Consider the following 25,130-nt stretch of genomic DNA (forward strand, 5'->3'; position numbering starts at 1 on the left):
AATCCCGTCGCTAAATGTATCGACAGTTTTAAAACCGTCGCTAAACTTAGCGACCGTTTAAAAACTGTCGCCTATAAATTTAGCGACGGTTATAAACCGTCGCTATTAGCGACGGCAATTTTAAAACCGTCGCTAAAATTAGATTTTGCATTGATTATTAACGGCGTACATTGCACGCTGCGGATAATAGTATTAACGGCGTGCACATGCACGTCGCGGATAATAAGATTAACAGCGCGCACATGTACGCCGCGGATAATCTTGAACTTTCAACAGCTTTGAACTTTGCAGCGTGCAATGTGCGCTGCGAAAAGCCATTTTTGTTGTAGTGACTCATGCATGCTTAACCCAACAATTTATCAACTCTAACGGTAATGGGAAAACAATTTTCTTATTTTGTTCAAAATTATTAAAAAAAATCCAATTTAATTTAAAATTGAAAAAACTAAACAAAAAATAAGAACAAATAAATTAAAATGTTGATGTTCATGCACATATATATATCACATGAGATATAACAACAAACGCAGAAACAAAACACGAACATTGTGTAAGTCGAGGTTAGAGTTGAACTATATCTCTTTAAAATGAATATTCACCACACACGGTAGTTAAGAAACATGACAATCGTCTCATAAGATATAATGATTTATGTCTTATAATAAAGAGCACTCTAAATCACAATACTGAACGAACAACATATTCTTTTTGGACCCCTCTTTTGAAAAACTCGAAACTTCACTCAAATGTGTGTTTGAACTCTATAATTTTCTATTCAAGTTTTGAGTTTAAGTAATTCGTTGTTACGAATTCGAATATAAGATTTGATTTCTAAAAAATTAGAATTAAGAAATAGATCTTAGAATAAAACTCTTTTCACTCTTGGCTTTCCATACACAAAGCAAAACTTTCATTTGGGGTACACATGGCACCCGCGTGGAACATGTGGCTGGCGTCCACATGTCCGAACCACACAGGCATAATTTGTTCACGTGGCACTTGCCTTCTTTCCATGTAACACAAGTGTGGCGCTTTGATAAGTGCAAGAAATGCACTTAATTTATACAAGAAATCATTTTGAATTATGTTAGTTTCGAACAGAATTATGTGTTGTTGGTTTTTTTTGAATGTCATCACAGGACTGGAGAAAAAGATGTACATGAAGTCACAATGATGCAAGGACAAACAAAAGATCGCGCACATCCATGCTAGAGTGCGCGTACCTGCGCGCAGCAGTGCAGCAAAGAAGGCCAGAAATACGCGTGAGGCCACCGCGCGCAGATGTGGAGCACAACGGCAGAAGCTCACGCACGACCGAACACGCAGGGCAGACATCGCAGAACTACAGAAGCTCGCGAGCGGCCGCGCGAGTACACGCACAACCGTGCGCACAACATGAACACATGCTTTCCAGAAGCATGCGCACAGCCGCGCGAGAACACGCGCACCCTTGCGCAAGAGGAGTGAAAAATCCGAATTTCAGCGGCCACACGAGAAAAAAAAGAAGAACCCTAGGTCACAAAACATGGGAGACAACCGTCCTCGGGAGAAAATCCAACGAGAGACGAGAACACACGCACGAGACGAAGAATCGGAGCGCAAAGATTGATCGCAAAGATGGAGAACGACGAATCTGAGGACAGAGACGCCACTTCTTATTTGTCATCTAATCTTTCGCTTCTTTAATTTCTTGTGTTGCAACTTCTAAACCTTTGAACATGTATTGTTTTTGTTTAGATTTCGTTATGAACTAATGTTCCATTCTAGAGGGTGAAGTAACTTTGTTGATACGATAACTTTGACGTGGTTGTTTATATGATTGAATTCCTTTCTGTTAGATTGTTTTTCTAGTTTTTATTAGACTGCAATTTACTGGCCATAAATGGTTTGTTATCTGATTAATTCTATAACTCGGGAGATGGACTAGGATTATAGATCATTAGAGACATATAGTTGAATGTTTATATCGTTTGGAAGGCGTATAAATTTAGCAAGGTCTAGGTAAGATCATCGTTTGCATTTATCTTTTAAGCTTAGATTCTTATTAGGAATGTTTGAATCAAAACTTGAATGATACAATTTATTCGTCACTTGGGAAAGAAGGAATACATCAATTAAGTGTTATTGGCATTAAATAACTGAAATTCATGAATATAAATACAACCAGGAATAATTATCATGAAAACTAAGTGAAATAACTCCTAGAGATATTTTCTCTCATTATATTTTCTCAATTCGGTGATTTGATTCTTATTTACTTCCAATTAGTTCGTTTGACGTAGACCAACACTTTTATTGATTTTTTAAATAAAGTCGTGACTATTTTAATTACAAACACTGATATACATTTATTTATACACTCCCCGTGGTAAAGATACTCTACTTTCATGTATTAAAACTTAACAAACGTGCGCTTGCGAGCTGATGCGACTTTGATTGTTGCACTCCCAAGAGCAAGTTGTCCACAAGTAGTATAATTCAATGAGTCCAAATATCGTATCCACAAGGAAGCTAAGGTAATTACAAGTCCACTACAATGTCCTTTTGTTTTTATCTTTTTCTTTAAATTGTTAGAATCTTTAATTAGTAATTTATGGTTGTTCAAATTTTAATTTAAGTAGTTGAGATTAGAGGATCCACTCTTGGTATTTAAACAAAGTTAACATTAATGAACATTATTGAAATCCACTTAAAAAAATGGTTCCAATATATTAAATAATCATATTTATATTATGTTATAAATTATTATCTTATAAGTATATAATATATACCAAAACTTATCATTGTTGTCAAGTATTTATTGTTCTATATATATATTTGTAAATACTAAATCAAAGTTCCCACTTTAAATGGTTAGTAAAACAAAACAAACATTTAAAAGGTACCAAAAAATTAATATTATGATATATTCATATATAATAAATCAAGACATCCACTTTAAATGGTTGGTAATACCAAACTAACATTTAAATGGTACCAAGAAATTAATATTATGATATATTCATATATAACAAATCAAGACATTCACTTTAAATGATTGGTAATACCAAACTAACATTGAAATGGTTCCGAAAATTTAGTGTAACATATAACAACAATAAATAAAAACTCTCAATTATAAAAAAAAAGTATAATAATATTTAAAGAAATAAATATAACAAAAACAATAAATAATGATTAAATAATATAAAACATAGATTATTACCTTTTAATAACCTTATTATCGTACTAAGAGTTTCACATTTTCATCTCAACCTTGGGAAGTTAGATACTCATTATTCAAAGTATAAAACTTTGAATATGAAATTAACATGCTAATTATATTTAAATGAAGAAATAAAGAAAAAACAAAGAGAGAAATATTATGAACTCAAAGGTTTGTTCATAGAATGAGGGATATCCCAATACATTACAATGCACCCCTATTTATAGGCAAAATTGAGGAGACAACCACAAACAAAATATAATTTTTTTTACACATAAGTCTTCATTGGTGTTTCAAGAATTTATGTTACCATATACATCACTTTTGAAAATCTTCCCATCCGAATTTTCTTTTCCACATAAAACAAAACATGTAGATAATTGAGTTCTTTGAATTGTGATATTTTTTTTTACCATTTGACCAAGTAATTTGAGAGATATGGTCAAAATGCTAGAGCATGGTAAAACTGTCACTCCTTTGGTAACTTTATTTGTTGCTTAATTTGATCTCAATTTTGAGAATATTTTTATCTCATGCTTTTCGCCAATATTGTAGATATTATCATCAAATTTCTACAGGTCCAAGAATCATCTTAATCCCATTTGCAACGCCAAGGTTATTTTTGTATTATCTTAACTGTAAAAATAGTAAAAACTTATAATTACACAACAACTTATTTTTTATACAATTTATTATAAAACATATAATATTTAAAAATTTAATAAAACAAAAACTATAAATTTATATTATAAAACATTTAATTAATGTACAATTTTTATGTTTATCACACCCCCAACAGCTTATTGCTAGTGCCTAGCAATTTACGCGTTAATAACAATACAAAACATATCGATTAATTTAAATAGAAATGAAATCAGAAATATCCAAGTGTTTAAATTAAATTTGAAAACTGTCAAAGTTATATCAAGATCATCATAATTATAATTTATGAAATAATCTGAGCTAATCAATTCAAAGCTTATTTTCGGGTAATTAAATGTACATGACCTCCAGAAATTCCTAGTAAGAGTCTCAACTCCATATCCTCACAGGTTAATAAATGTTTCAATTCATGGGAACGATTTCTCTCATGGAGTTGGAATACAGATAAATGCTCAGGAAAATGGTTTACAGAATGCAGACAGACAAACGAGCCAAACTAATCAAAAGATAGAAAATCCATTGATTCAAAATCTAGTTATTCTAATTATATATTTTTTTCCTGATCTTTTTTTTCATAATATCATGGAATCAGACTAATTTTATGCTCCTTGACCACATATTTATTTAATTTTTACAGTATATTTCCCTCTTTCTATTTTTTTTCTTTCTTTTCTTTTTTTTATGAGAGATAATTGGGTAGTAGCATATAATTTTTAAAATTACATAGATCTTCAACATTTTTTTTTTCACTTTTTTTCCAGGAAATATCTATTTTTTTTTCAAAATAAGAACTCAAGATCTAAAAAATAGATAGCCTCTCTAATGATCAATAAAGGCTCGAAAGTTGTTTTCTCAATCCTCTCCACTCACTCACAAAATATGTGTGAGTTTAAAATTTTAGGCACTCTTATAAGGTATATATTGAGCCATATACTTTAATAACTGATTTTATCACAATAGTTAATCACTCAAAAAGATTTCATAAATCATATTTTTAAAGTGATCAGAATATTAAAATTGACTTTTTTTTCAAATAAAAATTTAAACATCCTTAGATAGATTAATACATTTTCTAATTTAAACCTTTCAAACATGTAGTGTATGATATTTTTGCAAAAATTACTAAGATACAAACAATAAACATGGTTTTATTTTAAAATAATATTTTTTTAAAAATTTTTTTTTATAAGTTTGTTCTCCCCCCAATCAGAACATGACATTGTCCCTAATGTTAAAATAACTATTAATAAAGAGTACATAATGAAAGAGATATCACCTGTAATTTTATTGAAGATAACAAACAGAAACAAACGCAAACCAACCCACGACTTTTGAATCAATAATCCAACTTTCTTTTCTTACTGCTTGATTGCGACCAATTGATCTTTATTATCATCGGATCAGGCTTATGAACAAAAGCTTCCGAATCATCAATTAATTGGTCGGCAGTCGAAGCACAGATAAGCATCCGTCGTGAATTTTCTGAAATGAAATTCTGTTCCACAACTTTATCAAGAAATGTCAACAAACTATCATAATAATTATTGATATTCAACAAGCTCACAGGTTTATTATGGATATTAAGTTGTGCCCAAGAAAATGTGTGAAAAATTTCTTCTAATGTACCAAAACCACCTGATAGTGCAATAAAAGCATCAGAATTTTCAATCATTTTGGTGATTCTTTCATACATAGAGGAAACTTTTAATTTTTCCCCAATCGTAACACCTGTAATATTTCATTCAGCTAAGGCTATAGGAATAATACCCAAAACCTGACTACCTCCAAAATGAGCAGATATTGAAACAGATCTCATTAACCCAATATTACCTCTCCCATTTACCAAATGAATTTTTCTCTCAGCCAATATCTTTCTAAGATTATTCGCTGCTTCTACAAACACTTTATTTTTTCCAGGACTCGACTCACAAAATACACAAATATTTTTCAAAGTTTATGCAGAGGATCCAGCCATGTTTTTTCTTTCTTTTTGGTCTACGAAAATAGAGAGAAAGATGAGATATTTTATAGGGGTAATATGTTATCATGACAAAACTATGGATCACAGTTGTAAGCATAATAAACAGTAAAAACAATAATGACACGAATGCATATAAACAGTAGTGTGATTGTGGCTCACAATTTTCCTTTGGTTTTACGTCAAGAAATGGCTTCAACGCCTGCTATGAGTCGAGGATATGCTTCCCATCCAATTTTCTTATAAATTGGCAAACAGAGTCTTTTTAGTCGGATTCCCAAGACTATTACGATGACGCTCATCTTGGAATTGGTTCCATAAACGGATAAATTCAATATGGACGTGTCCACTAGAATGCGTCTCAAGAGTCAATAAGATGTTATCTAAAGACTCCTTACTCAGCCAATTCTTAATGAAACCAATTTTATCTTCTCTGTTATTGGAAACACATCCCAAATATCTGCATCGTTTGTCACAAGTCCATCTTGCACACTTTTGACAAACTCCTAACCTTTTGGCCCTTCGTTTTTTCGCATAAATGCTTTTTCTTAATCCAGTCAAATACCAAATGAGGAATGATTGTGGAACTTCTCCTCCTAATCGGACCTTAACTTCTATTACAAGACGAATATCTTCTGGAAATTTTTTTTTTGCATTAGCAATCTCAATCTTTCACACCTACCTGCATAAATTTTTCTTAGAACATTTTCAGAAACAGAGGGAAAATATTTAAAAAATTTTAAATGAATTTCATCCATTTTGAAAAGAAAAGAAATGATTTTTTTTTAATTTTTGTATCAGCAATTGTGGGAAACTGATTTAACCGACTATGAGAGTCACGGAGTAGCGTTATCCGCCATTTAACCGGGAAAATAAAAAGATTAAGGAAACCTCAAATAAAAACAAACAAAATTAAATACAACACAAAAAAAAATATCAAGGATCGGAAAGAGAAATAAACTCTTCTTGAAAGATTTCATTTTCTAAAAATGGTTTAAGCCTTTGTCAATTTACTTTAAAAACTTCACCATTTTTAGGATTTTCAATGTCCACAGCTCCATAAGGATACATATGCCTTACAACATATGGGCATGTCCATCTTGATCGTAATTTTCCTGGGAATATGTGAAGTCGAGAATTATAAAGCAAAATTTTTTTACCAATCTCAAAAGATTTTCTAAGGATTGTTTTATCATGAAATGATTTGATTTTTGCTTTATAAATCCTTGAATTCTCATATACGTCATTTCTGAGTTCATCAAGTTCATTAAGTTGCAATTTGCGCAATTTGTTGGCATCATCCATGCTTGAATTAAAAGTTTTGATCGCACAATAAGCTTTAGGTTCTAATTCAACAGGCAAATGACAATGTTTTCCGTAAACCAACCTATAAGGAGACATATTCAATGATGTTTTAAAAGCTGTTCGATATGCCCAAAGTGCATCATTAAGTCACAGAGACCAATCTTTTCTATTTGGGTTAACAGTTTTTTCCAAAATTTGCTTTATCTCCATATTAGCTAATTCAACTTGTCTATTTGTTTGAGGATGATAAGGTGTAGTTACTTTGTGAGTAATACTATATTTTTTCATTAATGAAACAAATGATTTATTAACAAAATGAGTTCCCCAATCACTTATCATGGCTCGAGGAATTCCAAATCTACTAAAAATATTTTCTTTCAAAAATTTGATGACAATTTTATGATAATTTGTTCGACATGGAATTGCCTCTATCCATTTGGAAACATAATCAACTGCAACTAAAATATACAAGTATCCAAACGACGGTGGAAAAGGTCCCATAAAATCAATTCCCCAACAGTCAAAGATTTCAATTTCAATGATAGGATTCAAAGGCATCATGTTTTTTTTTTTAAATCACACCCAATTTTTGACAATTTTCACAGATCTCGCAGATTTCGTTGGTGTCTTTAAACAAAATGGGTCAATAAAATCCACATTGCAAGATTTTTGCAGCCGTTTTCTTTGAAGAAAAATGTCCTCCGCATACTTCTGAATGACAAAATTTAATGACACTATTTACCTCATTGTCGGGTATGCAACGTCGAAAAATTTGATCTGGACAATACTTGAACAGCTACAGGTCATCCCAATAAAAGTTTTTTACCTCATTCAAAAATTTTCTTTTATCTTGGGAACTCCATTGCGATGGAATTTTTCCTGTCACGAGAAAATTTACTATGTTAGCAAACCAAGGTGTAGTAGTAACTGAAAATAGATGTTCATCAGGAAAATTATCATCAATTGGTGTCATTTCATAAGATGATCCTATTGCTAGTCTCGATAAATGATCAGCTACGACATTCTTGGTTCTTTTTTATCTTTGATCACAATGTCGAATTCTTGGAACAACAAAATCCATCGTATCAGTCGTGGCTTTGCATCCTGTTTGGTCAACAAATATCTAATAGCAGAAAGATCAGTGAACACAATAGTTGTTGATCCAATCAAATAAGAACGATTTTATCAAAAGCATTTTGACATTCTTGAGTCCACTCAAATGCAGTGTCTTTTGTTAAGAGGTTACAAATGGGTTTAGAGATCAAACTAAAGTCATTTATAAACCTTCTATAAAATCCAACATGTCCCAAAAATGAGTGAATTTCTTTAATGGTTTTTTGAGGGGGTAAATTGGCAATGACATCAACTTTTGCTTTATCAACTTCAATTCCATGAGATGATACAACATGTCCCAAAACAATCACAGAAGTAATCATGTAATGACATTTTTCTCAATTTAAAATAAGACCTTTTTCCTCGCATCTTTTTAAAACTTTTTCCAAATTTTCAAGACAATTATCAAATATATTCCCAAAAACAGTTAAATCATTCATGAAAATATCAAAACAATTTTCAACCATGTCGCTAAAAATGCTTAACATACATCTTTGAAATGTTGCTGGGGCATTGCATAAACCAAATGACATCCTTCTGAATGCAAATGTTCCAAATGTGAATGTAGTTTTATCTTGATCTTCGAGTGCAATGACAATTTGATAATAGCCTGAATATCCATCAAGAAAACAGTAGTAGGAATGACCTACTATTCTTTCTAAAAATAAATACAAAAATGGTAATGGAAAATGATCTTTTCTAGTGGCGTCATTTAATTCTCTATAATCAATACACGTCCGCCAATTAGATGGGACTCGACTTGTTAACAACTCACCTTATTCATTTTTTATTACTGTGATGCCATATTTTTTTGGAACTACTTGTGTTGGACTTACCCACTTACTATCAGAAATAGGATAGATAATTCCAACATCAAGTAGTTTGAGAACTTCAGTTTTCACAACATCTTTCATGTGTGGATTTAATCTCCTTTGTGTTTGTTGAGATGTTTTAGCATTTTCTTCTAAATGAATTTTGTGAAAGCAAATTAGTGGATTAATGTCCTTGAGATCTTTTAGTGTCCAACCAATTGTATTTTTATGTCTTTTAAGCATATTAACTAATTTACCTTCTTGATCACTTGCTAATTTGAAAGAAATTACCACTGGATATGTTTCATCTTCTCCAAGGAATGCATACTTTAATTCTTCTGGCAAGGGTTTTAACTCCAATATAGGTGATTCATCTTTGTTCTCATATTTTGCCTCAAATTCTTTCTCCGATCCTTGTAACGAGTGATACCTGATAAAATCATCAAGATCAATTTCAATATTTTCTTTAACAGTATCAATTGAACAAATATCTAATTGGTCACGAGTACTCCCTTCTTGAATGTTTTCTTCCACAAGAGTTTCAATAAGATTTTTATCTTCACTTTCATCTCCTTTGTCATGTGGTTGCTTACAAAGATTAAAAACATTAAGCTCCAAGGTCATGTTACCAAATGACAACTTCATTATTCAATTCCTGCAATTTATTAGAGCATTAGAAGTTGCTAAAAATGGACGATCCAAAATTACAGGAATTGCATTACAAGGTTCGATAGGTTGTGTATCTAAAACTATGAAATCGATAGGATATACAAAGTTATTAACTTGGACCAACATGTCTTCTACCATACCTCTTGGCACTTTAACAGATCTATCGGCAAGTAAAAGTGTTATCGAAGTAGGTTTTAACTCACCTAGATTGAGTTCTTGATAAACTGAATATGGAAGTAAATTTACATTAGCTCCAAGATCAAGCAAGGCTTTTTTAATCTTTCGTTCTCCAATAATACATGAAATAGTAGGACAACCAGGGTCTTTGTATTTCAAAGTATTATTATTTTGAATGATTGTACTTACTTGTTCGACTAAAAATGCTTTCTTTTTCACATTCAATTTTCTTTTCACATTGCACAAGTCTTTCAAAAATTTGGCATATAATGGTACCTGCTTTATTGCATCTAATAAAAGAATATTAACTTTTACTTGTTTAAAAATATTATATATATCAGAATTCAAATTTGATTTTTTTGTATTTTTCAATGCATGAGAGAATGGTGGTGACACTGTCCGTTGATCCTCTTCTTCACAAGTTATGGGTTCCACTTCCTTACCCTTTGGAGTTGATTTATCATCATCTTCACAAGGTTCAAGAATGGATTTTTCCACAACCTTACCACTGGAAAGGGTAATAACAGATTTTACCTGATCCATCGGTTGAATTCCAGAAGTTCCAGTTTGTGAATGATGATCCTTGGGATTAGGTTGTGGTTGTGAAGGAAATTTACCTTTTTCATGAACATTAAGTGCAGATGCAAATTTAGCAAGAGTATCTTTCAAATCTGTCGTGATTTGAGAAGTTCGAGTATTGATAGAATCTTGCTTTGCAATGAAAGAATTCAATATATCTTCTAAGTTCTTTTTAGGTAGAAGAACATAAGGTGCATAATTTTGAAAATTTTGTTGACTTTGAACATGTGGTTGTGAAAATGGTGCAGCATTATCATTCCTCAAACTAAAATTTGGATGATTTCGTCAACCTGGATTGTAACTTTGAGAAAATGGTTCAAATTTTGGCCTTTTGAAATTGTTCAAAACATTGGCTTGTTCATGGAGACATTCTTCAAAAGAAGGCAAAGTGGGACAATCTTTTGTAGAATGATCACTTGTATCACAGATGTGACACGCAATTCTTGAACAGATTTTAATTGAGCATTCTTTTTCAATTCAAGTGCCTCAACTTTGCTTGCCAAAGAGGTAAATCTGGCTTGAAGATCACGTTCATCCTTGAGGGTGTAAATACCTCCACCAGATGTGGGAGATTGGATCTTGTTTGATGGTTCGATTGTACCTATAGTGTCCCAATTTTGAGCATTTTCAGCTAATGAATCAAGATACTCAATTGTCTTGTTTGGATCTTTATCTTCAAATGTTCCATTACACATAAATTTAACCATTTTTCTATCTTTAGGTGTTAAGCCTTCATAAAATTGAGAAACAACTCTCCAATTTCAAAACCATGATGTGGACAAAGATTAAGAAATTCTTTATATCTATCCCATCACTGATAAAAAGTTTCTCCTTGTTTTTGAGTGAAAGTTCTGATTTGCCTTTTGAAAGAATTTGTTCTATGAGATGGAAAAAACTTTTTCAAAAATTGTTGTTGCAATTCATCCCAAGTTCGAATGGATCTTGATATAAGATTTTGTAGCCAAATTTTAGCCTTATCTTTTAAAGAAAAAAGAAAAAGCTTAAGTCGAATGGTGTTCATGCTACTATTTAGATAATTATATGTGTTGCACACTTCTTCAAACTCTCGTAAATGCATGTATGGATTTTCATAATCTAAACCATGAAAGTTGGGTAAAAGTTGGCTAATACTAGGCTTAAAATTGAAATGAGATGCATCAGGGGGGGAAAAACTAGACATAAAGGTGCACTAGTACGTGTAGGATTCATGTGTTCTTCGTCTATCATGATCATGTTGAGATAGAATTTCATCTTCCTTTTCTGGGATGGGTTCTTCCGCCATGTTTTGTGAAAATAAAGGGTTATTTTGAATGAGTCGACCACTAAGTGTACGTGACCAAATGCCCATGCAAATGCAAAAGAAAAACACACAAAAGCAATAAAAATTTAAAGAAAGAAAAACAAACTATAAATAAAATTAAATAGATTTGAAATTAAATTATACTTCCCAGGAAACGGCACCAAAAACTTGATGCTACTTTGATTGTTGCACTCCCAAGAGCAAGTTGTCCACAAGTAGTATAATTCAATGAGTCTAAATATCGTATCCACGGGGAAGCTAAGGTAATTACAAGTCCACTACAATGTCCTTTTTTTTTATTTTTTTCTTGTTCTTTTAATTGTTTGAATCTTTAATCGGTAATTTTTTTGTTCAAATTTTAATTTAAGTAGTTGAGATTAGAGGATCCACTCTTGATATTTTAATAAAGTTAAAATTAATGAACATTATTGAAATCCACTTAATAAAATGGTTCCAATATATTAAATAATCATATTTATATTATGTTATATATTATTATCTTATAAGTATATAATATATACCAAACTTATAAATGTTGTCAAGNNGACATTCACTTTAAATGATTGGTAATACCAAACTAACATTTAAATGGTTCCAAGAATTTAGTATAACATAAAGCAACAATAAATCAAAACTCCCACTTATAAAAAAAAGATATAATAATGTTTAAAGAAATAAATATAACATAAACAATAAATAATTATTAAATAATATAAAACATAGATTATTACCTTTTAATAACCTTATTATCGTACCAAGAGTTTCACCTTTTCATCTCAACCTTGGGAAGTTAGCTACTCATTATTCAAAGTATAAAACTTTGAATATGAAATTAACATGCTAATTTTATTTAAATGAAGAAATAAAGGAAAAACAAAGAGAGAAATATTATGAACTCAAAAGTTTGTTCATAGAATGAGGGATATCCCAATACATTACAATGCACCTCTATTTATAGCCAAATTTGGGGAGACAACCACAAATAAAATATTATTTTTTTACACATAAGTCTTCATTGGTGTTCCAAGAATTTATGTTGTTATACACATCATTTTTGAAAATCTTCCCATCCGAATTTTCTTTTCCACATAAAACAAAACATGTAGATAATTGAGTTGTTTGAATTGTGATTTTTTTTTACCATTTGACTATGTAATTTGAGAGATATGGTCAAAATACTAGAGCATGGTTAAAATGTCACTCCTTTGGTAACTTTATTTGTTGCTTAATTTGATCCCAATTGTAAGAATATTTTTATCTCATGCTTGTCAACAATATTGTAGATATTATCATCAACTTTCTACAGGTCCAAGAATCATAATCTCATTTGCAACGCCAAGGTTATTCTTGTATTATCGGACCTATAAAAATAGTAAAAATTTATAATTACACAACAACTTATTTTTTATACAATTTATTATAAAACATATAATATTTAAAAATTTAATAAAACAAAAACTATAAATTTATGTTATAAAACATTTAATCAATGTACAATTTTTATATTTATCACGAGCGAAAAATACGCAACAAGTTTTTGGCGCCGTTGCCGGGGAGTGTCAAAATTTAAATTTATATCAGTACTGTTACCAATTAGTCTAAATTTTAATTTAGAGTTATTTTTGTTTTATTATAATAATTATTGATTTGTTCATTTTATCTGTTTGATAGTGCATGCGAAGATTGCAAAGCCCTGACTTGCTTATCTTTGATCCGGAGATCTAAAGAACTGCGCGAAGTCTAAGAAAAGATAGTAGAGAAGAGATCCAAGCAATGGCCAAAAACAGAGAGAATGACAGACATAACCAGACAGAGGCAATACCTATCAGATATCACTTCTGACCAGTGATCAACACTCATTATTCTGGCACTGCTCGAGGGAACATAAATGCGAACAATTTCGAGCTAAAGCATGCTCTGATAAATATGGTTCAACAGAACCAGTTTGTTGGAACCGCTACTTCAGATCCTCACGTGCACTTGAGAACTTTCCTGAAGATTACTGATACGGTAAAGATTAATGATGTTCCTGATGATATTATTAGACCGCGTTTGTTTCCGTTTTCTCTCAGGGACCAAGAAAGAAGATGATTCTAAACTCTTCCCTTGGGAAGCATCACGGCATGGCAGGAGTTGGCAATGAAGTTCCTTGCTAAATATTTTCCCCCTGGGAAGTCTGTACAGTTGAAGATTGAGATCAGTACTTATAGGCAGAACGACTTTGAGCAGTTGTATATGGCATGGGGAATATACAAGGAGTTGTTGAGAAGGTGCCCGAACCATGGTTTTGAAGACTGGGTACAAATCGAATTATTCTACAATGGTCTGAATGGGCAAACAAGAGGAACTGTGGATGCAGCGGCTGGTTGCACGATCTTTGCCAAATCTCATGTTCAAGCCTATGACTTGCTTGAGCAGATGACTATTAATAGCTACCAGTGGTCGTTTGAAAGGTCTGGAATGAAGAAGGCAGTTGGAGTTTATGTTGTGGATACTATTACATCACTCACTACGCAAGTACTACTCACATTATTGTGTTGTCTCTCCCATTCTCGTTTGAAGGTTTTATAGTGAATTTCAGTATAAGCAAGCTCGAAGCCATCTTCGAAGAGTTGGTCAACATGCTTACTACATATGAATCCACAATCAAGAAGGATAAACCTATTTCTTTTGTGGGTTCATCATCTAGGATGAAGAAAACAACACAAAATAATGGGAAGAAACGTTCTGCTCATCCAAAGAAAAACAAGCACAACAAGAAGCCTACTCTGAAGCCCACTCAAGGGGCAACAAAACCGACAAGTCAGAACAAGTTTGTTTCATTAGAAGAAGCCTGGTGATAAGAGAGTGATATAAGTTATTATTTTTCTTTTTGATTTTGCGACTTATAGGTTTATCCAATAAATGAACCGACTTGAATTATGAGATCGTTGACACGAGATTTTCGAATAGAGATATACATTTCATATTTTTGGTAATATTTGAAAATTTTCAATTTCTAATATTAATCCGAAAAATTATTAAATCGTACCGAAATTTGTTATTTTTGAATATTGTACGAATTTGATGAAGGAGAAAAAAATTTAGTTGGAGTATTTGGAATTATTTCTAATTTATTATAATGTAGAATTTTAATTGTTGAATTGAAATTGTTACATTGTTTTTTCGGTTGTTATTAAATTGAATTATATATTCATATTTTACGAGAGATAAGCTATCTTTTGATACGAAATTTTAATAGTTTAGCAGATGTTTTGATATAATATATTACTTGAAGTTAATTTTTTAAGATGTATTTGATGTTAGTATTTTGAACTTAAAACACCGAGATATTAATTGTTGAAAGATGAAGATTTATTATCGAGTTTTATATTTTGTTGAATTTATTGTTTTTGGACTATTTGATGTTGTATATTCCGGCTTTTATGATTGTGTAAGTATGGTGATAATGATCTAATAATTATTGTTGAATTATATACATAAGTCACAAGACTTTGGATCAAAGAAATAACCAGTTTATATATACTCGCTTATCAGGTATGTCATGGCGTACGAGCATATGTTTTTATTGTTTAGTATTAATGAATACTATTATGTTGAATGAATGTAAATCACCTGGAATTCTATTTTGTTGTTTATTATTGTTGATATTGATGTTTGAGGATCGTCGAGTTGGTTATGATGTTGGAGTATTGTTGATGTGTTGGATGCCGGTTATTGGCCAGCGATTTGATGTTTTTGTTGCAGTAGTATGGGAGAGACATATTTTTGTTGTCGTTTGTCACTGTAGTAGAAGAGCGACATATTGTTGATTTTGTTTGTTGCAGTAGTAGATGGCGGTGTATTGTTGACGTCGTGTGTCACAGTAATAGGGGAACGACGTTTTTTGATATTTTTTGTTGTGAAATTAGTCGTCTTATAGACAGAATGAATGAATGTTCAGATAGTATGAATGAGTTAGAGAGTGTTCATCTCATGATTTCAGTGATCTTATATTGTTAATATAGATGTTATGTATTACTATGATGATGTTGTATATGCTCACCCTTCAAGGGTTGTTTCTGTTGAACATGTTACAGGACTAGTGTTGGGATATGATAGAGATGAAGGACTAGGTGTGTCTAATCAAAAAAGTCTTGTAGTTGATAGTGGAGAGAGATAATATAGTTTATTTTCGTACTATGTGTTGTGTAATGATTATACTGTATCTGATATACCGATGTAAATAGAGTGTTGATTGAACTATTTTATTTTATATGCATGTAAGGTCCAAAATTAAGACGACGTAATCCAACTGCATGCAAATCTAGGAAATATAAAAAAATGAGTAATTAATTATTTTAATTACCTAATTAATTATTTTAATTACCTAATTAATTATGTGACATACATGCTTATATGTTAATTATAATTTTATTATCATCATGTATAAAACTGTATTTTTAAAGGATTATTCAAGTGACGATCGAGGAACGGGGACCGAAGGCTGAAAACGTAAAATGTTTTTATTAAATAATTGTTTTTAATTATTTAAAAAAATGAGTGTTGCTTTTTAGTATTTTTGAAAATAAAGAGTTTTAAGATGATTTTATACGCCAGGACGTAAATTTTATCGGTGTTGGATTTTCAACAAAAAAATACGAGCTTTTTGGCAACCCGGCTAATAAATTCACAAATTTATTTAAACTAAAACCTTGTTGATATTTTATTAAATACTAATTAAAAATTAATGGGCTTAATTTAGAGGCTTAATAGGCCTAAAAGCCTTGAGGTTGATTAATTGATATATAAAGTGTTATTTTAACTAAAACCCTACACTTTTGCAATCAAATAATCGGCCACCCACTTTCAAATTCTGAAAATACTCTCTCAATTCACACCATACAACACACACGTACATCATATTTATTGAAGAAATTTTCAAGAAATTGCCAAGGAAGATTCAAGCCAAGGTTTTTTGATCCGTTCTTCGACGTCGTCAACGAATAATCGTGCGTTAATTACGCAAAGGCACGCCTATTTCTTTCTTCAAACCATCAACACATCATATTATCTGTTTATGCGTGAAAAGTTTACAAAAACATGACACTTTCTGAATTTTCGTTTGATGCATGTATCATGAACTTTTCGAGTATGAATTTCAATCCAAATTGTGTTGTTTTGTGCATAAAGGGGCTGCCATGTCTAGGATATGTTAAGGTATAGTTTTATATGAGTTTTAGACACCTATAACACCACCGAAATCATCACATACGAATCTGCATGCAATTTTTGTCAAGTTACTGTCTTGGAACCAAAAAAAGTTCGGTCCTTGGGTTGCAGGGGCTAGGGCTCGGTTGGTTGGTTCCAGGGGTTGGTTAAGGTCACTAGGGAGTCTAGGGAAGAGTCCTAGCCAAGCTAGGACTCGAACAAAGGGGCTGGGAGGAGTCCTTGACAGCAAGGACTCCTACTCGAGAAAGCCGAGAGGGGCGCGCAGGGGTCTTGCTTCGTGCGGGCTTTGGGGCGTGGTCCAGGGGGCCAGGGCTGGGTTGAGTCGAGTTCGTAGGGTCCTTAGAAGATGCACATCACGTTGGTTCAGGGGTTAGGGGCGTTGGTAGAGTCCTATGAGCTTGAACAAGAGTCCTTGTCCAACAAGGAACTCTCGGCCAGATTAGGGGCAACTTGGGAGGGTTCGGTTTTGTGGTTGGGCTGGGCTTCTTAGTGGTTTAAGGGACCAGTAGGCTAATTTATGATGTTGGTCAAGTTTTGGTTCAACATGGTTCGGGGGTAACTCGTGAAAATCGAAAGTTGGCTCGGGGTCGAAATTCATGTGTCAATTAGGGTTTTTAAAATATGAAAAATTGGAAAACGGCTCACGGGGGTCGAGTCATGGTCCATAAGGGGTAAAATAATATAAAAAGACTAAATTTAGAATTTAAGAATTTTATATTGAAGTTTGGGATTTTTCGGAATTAAAACGCTTTCGAAACGTCTAATTACGAATTAATTAAAAAGTCTAGTTTTTAAGCTAAATAAAATTATGGAAATTTTAATTTAAGCTAAAATAATTATTTGGGACATGTTAGAGTCAAAGAAATCAAGAAAAAGTCAAAAACGTAAAATGGCACGTCCAGGGGTAAAACGGTCTTTTTACACCAGAAAACTAGTAAATGTCATGGCAGTGTCCTAAATGCTATTTTACATGATAAAATGATTATTTTCAATGATTATGAATGGTTATGGATTTTTATATGTTAAATCATGATTTTTAAATGTTCATTTATTTTTATGGTTAAATTAATTGGACATCTAAAATATATGTTGCATGCTTGGTTTCAAAAATAAAAACGATACATATATGAATGATTTTTATTAAGTGATGATGACATGTTGAAGGATGTGAAGGGATTGTGACTAACACAATGATATGTTGGAGATATCGTGAGGGTTATGGTCCCAGTGGGAGCTCGACGATCGTATTTCCTTGGATACGGATATGTATATGTATATGATGATATATTAATACGTAAGGCCAAGGCCCAGTTGACCGGTGAGAGTGTCGCTGGTGTCTCCGCCGCCCAGTACTGTGGTTACATGTAGATGGATCCATCGCCCAACACGTATATGAAAGTCACAATCAACGATCTGAATTCAACAAAACACGTATATGAACATGAACATGAATATGTATATGATTATATGTATATGCTTATGATGATACGAAAATGTATATGATCTTACACGTTTATGAAAATGTTTATGTTAAAGTTGATGCTTTATGATGAAAACGATATTTTAAGTACAAGTAATTTTCACTGTTGTATGTGACATGTATTACGTATTACTCGTTATCAAGGATATGCATGTAGAGTCTTTAGACTCACTAGGTGTGTTGATGCAGGTGATATTAATGAATATGATGTTGGAGGCCTTGAGGGGTGATCTTGCTGGACTGTCGGTGCACATAACCCGAGGACCAGCGCTTCTATTTCCGCATTTAAGTTTGATTTTAAGTTAAAGATTTTTACGACATTTTAATTATGCTTTTGAGAGCTTTTTGAGAGGTTTAGTATGGGCTACACTTTTCAACATTTATTGCTTTTTAGGTTGGTAAAACGTTTGATGATTTTATGCTTTAAAATATTTTCCTTCGGATTTTTCAAGTACTAGTTGGATGTTTTATTTTAAAAATGGAGCAAAGGTATTTTTGGTATATGTATATGGAAAGTTCGAAAATTTGAGGGTTTTAAAAAAAAAATTCTAGTACTTTTTAAGAAAACGAATAAGCAGACGTTTCAATGCACTATATTATTATGTAGTCGAAAGGAAAATTTATAAATATTACGTCACATAATGTATGATAATGTGGCAAGGTTTGAGGCGCCACAACTCCTCAACTAAATGGTGTATCATAATGTTGTAATCGAATATTGATAGACATGTAGGATCAATGATGAGATTTATTGAAATGTCGCAATCTTTTTGAGGATATGCACTTGAAACAACGACAATGCTATTGAACAATGTCAATACAAAAGCAGTGAAGAAAAACCATATAAGATACGGATGTGTGAGCCTCACAAATTATTCTTATCTAATAATATGAGGATGCCTAGCTTACGTAAAGTAGACAGTGGAAGATAAATTGGATAGTAGATCTATTTTATGCTTCTTTGTGAGATATCCAAAGAAATTAGTTGGATATTACTTCTATAATCATAATTCGCTCGTAAGCAAACTTCTATTATCATAATTCACATGTAGACAAACTGTGAATCCCCAACTACAATATATTTGCTCATACCTATTTCGAAACTATACCCAGCTTCAACATCTGACGACCTTCAATGAAGTGGGTAAATGGATCAAAGTTCATGCTAGTACGTAGAGCCTCTACATTGTCCTGAATCCAAGGACTGATAGTATACAAACATAACCACGAATTATTCTTCTCGATAAGTGAAAATCACTTGGACAGTCCGAGAGAGAGTTGTTCAGTGAATCATCAAATCTGTATGAATGGACATCTTCGTGCTCTTATCAGTTAAACATGGTATTTACATCACAGAGTTAGTCTCGAACTCAAGTGAACTTTATCCTTATTTTAGGCGATTGATTCGACTAAGAACATGCTTAAAATATATGGTACGCTTCTTAATGAGTTTAATGATCTTACGTTGCGAGGTTGATCTCATGATACCTATTATATATTCAAGAAATTTATCTATGCAGCTTGCATAAGTAAACATATAAAGTAAATTTCATAATTTGATAAAACAATCAAATATTATTAAATTAAAGATCGTTTTTACATTAGAATCAATAAAGATTAACCACAAGTTGGCTCGCTGGGCATCTAATCTAACATGTCGTTGATCACCAATTTATGATTCGTGTATATACATATAGTTTTGAATACTCATATTGACGCATTGGGCGATTTTGTTGCTCATGCCCTTACTTTTATCTTGGGCACCCTAGTCCCACAGGTGAGGACTCATGTTGGACGGGCTAGGCTGACATGACAGTGGCTAGGCAAGACCTAGTGTTATCCAGAGATTGTACGACAGTTCAAGACTTAGCATTTTCGTTGTATCACTTGTAATATGAGATTTATTCACTATTTGAAATTTAAACTCCAATTATCTTGATGATGGTTTCATTATGTTTAATTATGCATGATATATATGTTAGTGTAGACGGCCTGCCTCCCTCTTCTCTCGGTGAAATGAAAGAACAAATGAATCTTCCATTTCAAATCTGAATTGGAACACACTCGAATGTGAAAACCCTTCACTTTTCAGATGCCCTAGCACTCGACTTACTATCCTGTGAAATGGGGTGGTGCCTAGGCTGCACCTCTTCTACATTTTCGTTTCTAGGCCATTCTTAGTCCATTGGAGTCGTATACCGGTGGATATCAAATTTTCAACTATTTTAGGAAGTATAAATTAACTTCTGAAGGAATGGACTCAAAAATTTATTTAAAATAATTAAACTTTTGATCTCGATCGTGCGAGTTACTGCATTGGACTTGGTCCAACTTGTTTCAATACTTGTGTACGTATTATTTTACTTCTAATTTGTATTTTACTTGGTATATGGTTCCAGCAATTTTTATAACATATTTAAAATCATATGGGATAATAATTTTTTTACCTTTAAATCTCCTAAATTATCTCAAATAATGGCCAACAAGAGTCGGTAATTTTAAGATCTTTTAAATCGTGTCTATCACCGTCCATTAATTCTCCTTTATTTGATTTAACTTTTAAAATTATAAGAATTTAATTAATCAAATCTTAATATTTTTCATTTAGATTTTAATAAATCCAGAGGAATTACAAATATATAATATTATTGGTTATGAATGAGGCTAAAAGATGAGGTTTTTCTTCTATTTTTTACCAAAAATTTGATGAAATATTAGGAATATTTCGTGTATCATAATATTTATTATTATTATTTCCAGAATTTGGCAAAGTATATTCCATTGGCAGGTAGGTGGCATTATTAAACATGTGGATGTGTATGCAGATTGCAGCCGAAAATGGTGGAGGAATGTTGAATCACGAGGCGTGCCATTATTTTATTTATTTTATTCTTCTTGATTGCATGCATAATTTCTTGAATATTTAATTATTTAATCTTGATAGCAATTATTACTAGTAAAATATTATTTATGATGCATAGTTCTTTAGACATTAGTGGTTTTTAATTCGTTTCAATTATCGTGCCTGCATGTTTAAAAGAATTATAAATAATCATATAATTATTATCATCAAGAAAAATTACCTAAAAAGAAATTCAAATTTCATTTCAATCAAGTGCTATTCCGAATTTCAAAAATTAGTTGACCCTTGTGTAGCACGGTTTTTTGATTTTTTTTTTATGTAAGTTTTCAAAACTAAAATTATACGGTATATAGTAGTATATGCATAAATAAGGAAGATAATAAATATAATATTCAAAATATTCGTAGCTGATGATATAAAAAAAAATGAGGTGAGTAAATGTCACGTTTCCAAACGTTTTCCTCAAATTCCAAACTTAATATTTTCTTCTCAAAATTTTAAACATAAGTTTTTCATTCCTAAAATATCCCCATCAATCATGCACCAACCCCCATAGACCAAGGTTCGAGCCCCATCTCTTTTTCTAACCATTTTCGAACCCTTCCTCTATTCCTAAGCCACGCCCCTCCAAAACCCGAGTCACCCTCGAGCCAGCCTTGGACCAAACCCTAGCCCCTTCCTAGGACCATACTGGACCAGACCATGACCAGCCATAACCGTGCACAGACTCCTCGCCTAGCCTCCCAAAAGAACCGAGCCCTAAACTTCCATCCATGTGGCCGCAACTCCCTTCGTTCGTCCATCTGCGAGTCCAGCCATGTTAGGACTCTTCCTAGCTAGGATGCAGCCCTCACAGGGTCTTGACCATGCATGATCGAGCCCCTGGTCCAGCCGTCCCATAATCCCCAAGAAACTCTTGAAAACCCTAAGTTCTAGCATCACCCAAGCACAGCTTGTTTTGCATATGACCATCCCTCTTCCTACCCTTAAAATACTCCTTTTTCAATCTTTTACTGTCCCATAATGGCAGCATCGAGGGATGTAAATGAACCAAAGTGTTGGGCTATTCGAAGCTCGGCTCGATAAAAAGCTCGTTTGAGTTTGTTTGTTAATCACATCAAACCAAGCCCAAGCTCGATTTTGAGCTCGAAAATTTAATCAAACCAAGATCAAGCCTAAGGATATTCGACTCGTGAGCTCGCAAACATGTTCGATAATAGGCTCGCGAACTCAAGCTCTGCTCGTTTAGGTGGCTCGTAAGCTAGAGCTCTAGCTCGAGTCGTTTAGGTGGATCGTAAGCTTGAGCTTGGCTCATTTGTTGAGTTGACAAATAAAAATATTAGTACTAATGTCAATGGAAAGAATTGAATNCTAGAATATACATTATATACATCTAGAATATTCATTAAATATAGTAGATCGAAGACATCACATCATTATGAAATGAATTCGACATAATTAACTTAAATTATTGATTAATGTCAAATGACATATCAATTTAGCATGTAAAATTTTTAATTAACAATAGTAAAGTTACTCAACTTGTATATNTAAGCTCGATTCAAACTCAAACTCGAGCTCAATTCTATGCTTATCGAGCTCGAAAACGAGACGAGCTCAAGCCAGGCTTGTTCAACATGCTAAACAAGCTATTAATGAATCAAGCTCGAGTCTGGCTTGATTAACATGCTAAACGAGCTTTTAACGAGTCGAGCTCGAGCTTTTCTCGAGCTCAGTAATTTCAATACAAACCGAGCTCGAGCCTGATAATAGAAGCTCGAATCGAGCTTGAGCTCGAGCCTCAAACAATCTTAAACAAACCAAGCTCAAGCCTGATACTGTTTGATTTGGTTTGGATCGTTTACATCCCTAGCAGCATCTCTTTAGAGGATAGTACATATAGGGGACTGATATTAGTAAGCTATAAAATTCATAATTTGTTTAGTGCATCATTCTGATACATATTTATTTTCGATAAATAAGAATATTTATGTTTATATATGTTATTTCTGTTTTTGTTGAAAAAATTATTTTAAAGGTTGGAATGAATTCCCTTGATTTTTGAGCGATGATCATATCAATCTCACACTCACCCTCCTCTCAGATAAAAATGAAGATCAATTAAAAGGATGATGAACAAACTCAGTTTTGGGGATGGTAAAGAAAGAGAAGACCACTGTCAAAGTTTAATTTTTATTTTTGATTTTCATTATCAGTTTATTTCAAGTTGTATGCTTCCGTGTTATAATTAATGTTTTATATTCCGCTGTTGTAAAACATTCTGTCATGATTTCATAGTTATAAAGACAATGTTTCTATTTAATAATAAATAAAATGGTTTAGAAATTTTGTACTTTTGACATTTGTTGTTTTGCAATTATCTGATTGTGAAATGTCAGATGTCTCCCAACCCCGATCACGGGACCTGACAATATATCCATCCAATCAGCTGAATTGATTTGCTATCTAGTCTATGAATTGTGCACATTATGAAATTTTTTAACTACTTTTGTCATAATCAAAATTAAGATTGCCATTGTTTCCATAACACTCGCAACGACTATTAAATATCTGATTGATAAAACCATAACATTAAATCATGGGATTTGATGGAATATTTATTGATAAATACCATTATTTTCATACGCTTGGTAAAGCGAGAAATATAACATATTTTATATTTGGAGAGGATATTATTAGATTTCATTTATTAAATAATGAAAATTGTTGCAAGACCTTGGACTTGTTGGAAATTGAAATATAAAAACAAGAAAAAATTATTTTCCAAAATTATATTTTATTTTCACATTCTTAATATGTTAAATAATGCACTTTTTGTTCATTTACAAATCATTATTTTAATTTTAATCAAAAAATTATTCACATCCCTTTGTTTTCGAATATGAGATTTAAATCTATAAATGACTTCTTTTTTTTTTTTTTCTCAATTTCAACCAAACATACAGAACGAAGTACAAATTTAAAATTTTGTAACTTTTAATCCATATAAAATCCAAATTCAAAATTATTTTTCTTCCACGTAAACATGATTCAGTGCTAGGGTAAGCAATTGGTTAAAACCGAACTAAACAAACCAAAATTATTTTTCGACCAACCAAACGACGGTTTTTCCATATTTAAATCAAACAAAACGAACCAAATAACCAATGTTTTTTTTTTTAAAATCTAAAAATATTTAATTTTAACAGAAAGACTAAATATTTTATAATTTTATTTAAATTAAAGCATTTTAATTTTTTTATTATACAATATATACTATTTATTGGACGATATAGCAGGTGGATGAAACTTGTAGGTTTTCTCCCTTATCATCAAGTGTGGGTCATACCCAAATTTAAAGCCAAGGTCCAAACGAAATTCATAATTCCACCCAGATAATTTATTTTATTTTTAACAAAAATCTTACCCGGTTTAACTGATTTTTCAAATCCAAAATCCGAATCGAACCGATTTAGCTGTTTTTTCTTAAAAAAATTAACTGATTTTTCAAATCCAAAACCGAAATCGAACCGATTTAACTGTTTTTTTCTTAAAAAATTAACTGATTTTTCAAATCCATAAAAATCTATCATTTGAAAAAATCATTAAAAATCATCAAAAAAATCATCAAAAACTCTGAATTGAATTCACCCCAACCCAATAAAGCAAGAAAATTTCCTTTCAATAACAATGCATGAAAGTTGAAAAAGTAACCACCGCTATAAAAGCAAGCAGAATGGCATTGTACATGATTCAAAATTCTAAAACTAGTCAA

The 25,130-nt window shown here is 32.1% G+C and overlaps 1 non-coding gene and 1 pseudogene across 1 annotated transcript; one reads left to right on the top strand and one right to left on the bottom strand.

The window, feature by feature from the left end:
- Nucleotides 1-10,465, bottom strand: part of LOC140988423 (uncharacterized) — a 28,537-nt pseudogene extending 18,072 nt beyond the window's left edge.
- An 800-nt stretch (nt 10,466-11,265) lies between these two features.
- Nucleotides 11,266-11,374, top strand: LOC140989094 (small nucleolar RNA R71). The gene has a single exon (XR_012177438.1). It is a non-coding gene; the product is annotated as a small nucleolar RNA R71 (small nucleolar RNA).
- Nucleotides 11,375-25,130: the final 13,756 nt, after the last annotated feature.

This window comes from Primulina huaijiensis, chromosome 11 (assembly GCF_012295235.1).
Source record: "Primulina huaijiensis isolate GDHJ02 chromosome 11, ASM1229523v2, whole genome shotgun sequence".
NCBI classification, from domain to species: Eukaryota; Viridiplantae; Streptophyta; class Magnoliopsida; order Lamiales; family Gesneriaceae; genus Primulina; species Primulina huaijiensis.